Source organism: Strongylocentrotus purpuratus, unplaced genomic scaffold, assembly GCF_000002235.5.
Source record: "Strongylocentrotus purpuratus isolate Spur 01 unplaced genomic scaffold, Spur_5.0 spur5_scaffold_1, whole genome shotgun sequence".
Taxonomy (NCBI): domain Eukaryota; kingdom Metazoa; phylum Echinodermata; class Echinoidea; order Camarodonta; family Strongylocentrotidae; genus Strongylocentrotus; species Strongylocentrotus purpuratus.
In genome coordinates, this window is record NW_022145594.1 from 45,369,139 (window position 1) to 45,375,033 (window position 5,895).

General features: G+C 33.8%; 1 long non-coding RNA gene across 1 annotated transcript; it reads right to left on the bottom strand.

The window, feature by feature from the left end:
- Positions 1 to 271: 271 nt before the first annotated feature.
- LOC115921153 lies at positions 272 to 2,872 on the bottom strand. Its single transcript, XR_004062781.1, has 2 exons — positions 2,046 to 2,872; positions 272 to 964 (listed from the first exon to the last, which is right to left on the bottom strand). It is a non-coding gene; the product is annotated as an uncharacterized LOC115921153 (long non-coding RNA).
- Between the last annotated feature and the right edge of the window lie 3,023 nt (positions 2,873 to 5,895).

The following is a 5,895-nucleotide window of genomic DNA, read 5'->3' on the forward strand; positions in this document are numbered from 1 at the left end:
GTCATTTATGAAGAGCAAAAATAATAACGGGCCCAAGATACTACCTTGAGGAACACCTTGCTTCATTAATGGGTCATTCCATCGGGTTGGGTCATAAATTGTGACATGAAGGTTCAAAATTCAGAGTTGTTGAATAATTTGTTTATTGTTATATCCTGTTTTTAACACCCATTCTTCAATAGATTCCACTGGAATTGTGTGTATTCCTTCGCACACTTTCATTTAAAATGAAAAAACAGACACACCAAAAAACCAACGTTACAAGGACATCTTTTTTTACTTGCTCATTTATTTTCTGATCTGAAACTTTGTCACAGTCTGTACTCCACTTTTTTGTGTGTGGAAAACATTTAGATGATGGGAGCAATAGTTTAGAATACTTAAAACTTGAACACAGCAACATTATATCAATTTATAAACATGAAACAAATGAGGAACTAGCAATCTTCAGATCATGTTTTTTTCTAAAGGGTAATCTTTTCTCTTGCATAGAAAATCTTGGCTACATTCCATGAAATGTGCCAATTAATTGATGCATGAAACATATTTAATGAGATGATAACACAATTGAAAGGAAACCTGCAAGATTTATGGTCTATATTCACCTCAACACCTCCAGTTACCTATGTTACACGGACATCATGTCCGAGTAACATCAGTATGATATTAGAGTAACTATCCTCTTATACTCATTGAAAAATGACAGACTACATCAAATGTCATCTGAAATATATTTTATCCCTTGATCAGTAAATTAAAAAACAGTATTCATACAAGAGGTATATTGATAGATATCAATGATCAACTTTATATCTTCTTCAAAATAGTGATTAGATTGGAAAGATCTTTGTTTTCCAGGAAGGTTTCGATGACTGGTCATTTTGCCTGCTCTCTTGATCTCTCTCTGCCGGAGCTGAATCCTCAAGGGAGGTATAGGAGCCATGAATGAAATGGATGCAGCAATCTAATAAATATGCATGAAAAGAAATAAATAAAAACCAATGAGTAAAGAATATTAAATGAGATAAAAATAAAACAAAACTGTAAACTGTTTCTGTGATTTTTCATTTCAAACGTGTGTTGTGTTTGCAATTATCAAGTACTTCTATCTAGATCTGTTGTAAAATCAAATTGTAAGAATTAAGGATGGAACAACTAGACAGAGGATTGCAAGATGGATAGGGAGTTCCTCACTTTTGGCTCGTTGCATGCCCAAATAGAAGTAGGTATTATTATTGGTTGTTCATTTTGATTTTTCTTTTAAGTTTAATATTTGTGTTGAATTATAAATTTTTGTTCAAAAATTATATTTGTTATTTATCATTATTTGGAGGGGGAGGGAAGGTGTTGAAGCCCCTTATCCCTCACTTCAACCTTTGGATGAGGGGGAAGGGGAGCCAGATCAATGATTATTTAATTTATTTTAAAAAAAAAAATTAAAAAAAAATTATATTAAAAAAAAAAAGGCTCATTACATTATTATGTATCCAATTTTAATTGAATCGGAGGGGGGGGGGTGCCCTCCCCCTTTAACCCATTCTTCTCTATCTCAACCCCAACCCTCAACCCCCTTTTGTGCCCAAAAAGTTGTGTATTTCGGGTCTCAGATTGAACTTCCTAACTTGAAGGAAGCAATGTTCAATAACTTGTGTTTTTCGTTAGGCTCAGCCATCATTGCTCAATGACAATTAATGGCACCATATAAATAATATTAATTAATTTAAAACTTGTCAGAAAAAATCTGAGGTGTAGGAACATCATGAATATCATTATTTACGGGATTCTTATAACTAAATTCAATTTCTGTTTAAGAAACTAGCTTTTTAAGGGTAAAAGTCCGGCATTGATTTTGCATGTTTCGTTATAACACATATATCAGTATGTGGGACAACAGTAAAATATTCACTCACATGTGATGGTTTGAAAACCGGTTTAAGTTGAAAATAACACAATTTAAAACGGAATTACATTTTTAAAACATGGAATTTCATTGTCCATGATAATAATTCGGGCCATAAAAATAACTTTAAAAACATATTACGTACCAATTTGGGCGCTGACGGGCGAAAATGGCTGCACCACGTTACAAAGACATCTTCACGTTTGTGGTTGCACTGTAGGGGTAGGTCGTCGCAGTCCGGCAAAAAACATGTTCTGCGCATTGGTGAATAACTAGCAGGTCATTTTAACACCGAAAACTGAAGCTAGCGGGCTGGTTTATATCTCAAACACCGTAATTTCACACCTACGTTACCAAATTACGAAGGACATCGCGCCCGATTTTCGCGGTAAACTAATTGTTTTCTTATATTACCGACCGATTTAATCATCATTCTTTCTACATATGTTCATGAGGGGTTGTACCTTCCTAATAAGATGAAACTTTCTGAGAAAATATCCTGCTAAATTTGTGTAAAATGCTAGAATTACCGCCGTTACGAAAAAAGTGCCTAGGACATCGTTGGTAACGTAGGTATTGTGTTTTTTCAATATGAAATAACTTGCCGATTTTTTGCACATTTCACTTGAGCTTCTCAGACATAGTAGGGGTACTAAAGGTGACATGTTTTAAGTAGGAAACATTGCATTATGATGAACTTTTTTCCAGAAATAAGTTCATGAAAATGACATGTTTTCATGTCACAACTTTCACCCTCAAAATCGCTGAGACATCGGTAGTAAAACTCTCACCAAAAAAAAAATATGATGAAGAAGTTTCTGTTTTCATGTTTATTTATTCTGTACTACATTACTCTTCAATATAACATACTTTTATTTTTCTAAAAATACATTCAAATTTGAGTAAATAGCTTCTAAACATTCAAACACGTGAAAATGCTGAAAAGACCCAACCCGATGGAATGACCCTAATAGCAATTCAGAGTCAGATTCATTATATTTTACAAATTGTGTTCTATTAGACAGATAACTTTGGAACCATTCCAATGGAATGCCTCTAATTCCATAAAAACTTAATTTTCTTAATAAGATTGTGTGATCCAAACAATCGAATGCCTTGCTAAGGTCTACATACACTCCTAAAGCTATCTCTTTCTTTTCATAAAATTTGTACAAAAGTTCGGATGCAAAAAGTAAAGCTGACTCTGTTGAATAACATTTTCGAAACCCAAACTGTTCCGAAAAAATAATTGAATGCTTATGAAGGAAAGTACATGTAGATAATCGATTGTACATTAGTCTTTCTAAAATCTTGGAAAAAGTCGAAAGCAATGATATTGGGCGATAGTTCGATAAATCATGTATATCACCTTTCTTAAATAAAGGTATGACTTTTGAAACTTTCATTGATTCAGGAAATGTTCCAGACATAAATGATAAATTAAACACATGGGTTAAAGGTTCAACAATATAAGAAATTAACTTCTTTATAACGTATGGTGACATATCATCCACCCCACATGAGTGTTTATTTTTCAAGGAAGAGGATAACTTCAAGATCTCATTTCGATCTGTTGGTGAAAGAAACAAAGAATGCGTTACGCTGGTTTTCAAATAGTCACGAAAGCATCCAGTGGTCTGAGGATCATCAAAACAACCAGCATTAACAAAAAACGAGTTAAATGCATTTGCAATTGCTTTTGGTTCAGTAAGCCTTACACCATCTTTACGAATGAATGAGGGTAATTTCGATTTACTATCTCTACCAAGCAGGTTGTTCAGAGTTTTCCAAGTGTTCTTTAAATCATGCCGATTTGATTCAAGCTTTTCAGCAAAGTAGTTCTTTTTGGAGACACGTATAATATAATGTGAGTAAGCCTATTTCTGAAAGATGTATACTTTTTCTTCACGGAGGGGTTTTTCAGTTTTAAATACCGCTTATACAAGCGTTCCTTTCGACCAATGGATTTGAGAATGCCTTTCGTAATCCATGGTTTTTTTGATGATCTACGTCTATCCTTACCAGGTATTTTTTTCAAATGCTTTGAAATCATCTTTTTTAAATCTTGAATAAAGGTATCGTAAGCTTCGTTGACATTGGTTTTGGATGTTACCAAAGACCAATCATACAATGCTAAATCTTCACACAATGAGTTTAAGTCTATTCGGTGTTTAACTTGACTCGCATTGTTCCTATTCAAGTGGGTGTGGTAATTTGGTGGTAAAGAGTTCGTTACTTGAAAGATGGGAAAGTGATCAGACACATCTGAATACAAAATACCAGGCAGGATTGGCTTATTCAAAACATTTGTAAAGATATTGTCAATACAAGTAGATGAGTTAGTTGTTACACGGGTTGGTTTCGTGATAAGAGGGAGAAAAGAGGAGGAGTACATTGTATCGATAAATGCATTGGTATCCGAATGAAGGGCGTAACTAAGTAAATCAAAGTTAAAGTCTCCAGCAATATAACATTGTTTATTCTCTTTGTTAACTTTACCAAGACATTCTTCAAGATGGTCATTAAACTCTGCACTACAAGTATCGGGAGATTTGTATACAGTTCCAACGATTAAATTCTTCCCTTCCTTTACGATTTCAATAAAAACAGTATCTATTGTTGAAGTACAAAAATCCAAATCCGTCCTTGGTTTGAAGGTGACATTGTCCCTGACGTACATACACACACCCCCGCCTACACGACCAATTCTATGTTTTTGAATAAGTTTGTAATTAGGCAAACTATAAAATGAATGTGGGTCTCCCTTAAACCAGGTTTCCGTAAATGCGTATATTGTGAAATCGTGGTGAAGTGTATGTATGTAATCTTGAACATGAGAAAACTTTGATATAAGACTACGAGCATTCAAGTGGAACAATGAAAATTGACCTTCTGATTTTCGATTATTAATTTTAACATTGAAGGTGTCATTGAAATAATAATTACAATCAGAAATATGGTCATCTAAACGGGAACTCATCACTTCATTCAGGGAGAAAATATCAAATTGTAAATCATCGTGACTTCCATTATGAAATGAAGGGTGATCTATTTCAAAAAAGGTATGAATAGCGAACTTAAAGTCTAAATCATCAACTATGTGATTAAAAGGAATGGCATTACTTAAACAAGGTTGGCATATCCAGGGTAATGCATATGATTCTGCTTTAGCACATGTTACATGACATATACTTCCACATGAACAAGCATATATAGATTGATTCTTTTTTGTGCACTTATAACAAATAGTACAGCGCATTTTAAACAGAATGCAGTATTAAAACGAACATATATGAAATCAATAATAATATTTAACGAGCAAAAGTAGAAATTTAAGATAAAGCTTTATGCATCACAGTTCAAAATGTCCGAAATCATTCATGAAAGTTTAGTTCAGATAATCTAGCAAAATGACTTTCACGGGTTACCTTGATGCGTCCACCACCGGGTTTGTTGACGATGATTACATGTAGGGCAATTCCACGGTAACGGAAGGACACTCAGACAAGATTTTTGAACTTCAGGTTCATACTAAAAGAACTGTTTTATTAGTATAAGATGTGAAACAGTACAGATATAATACCTATATAAGTGCCTTTAATTCTCCCCAAAAAAAATTGTCATTATAGTTAAGTAGTTTAAGAATGTGCATATTAATTATCTCGGTAACGGAAGGACATACAAATGGACATGGTTTTTCCAGTTAATTAGTGTTTATCCAAACTTTGTGAAGTTGATGAAGCTTTCCACTTGACTGAAACACATTTTGTTCCCCATATTTTAATACATACTAATAAAACATTTCTTTTAGTATGAACCTGAAGTTCAAAAATCTTGTCTGAGTGTCCTTCCGTTACCGTGGAATTGCCCTGTACACCGTCCTGTGTCCATACTCGATGTTCTGTATTTTTTGTTGCTTTTCTGATTTTCCACAACAGCTTCGATCTGATTTTCGTCAGGTTTTCATTGATGTACACGCGGATAATTGCTGAAGA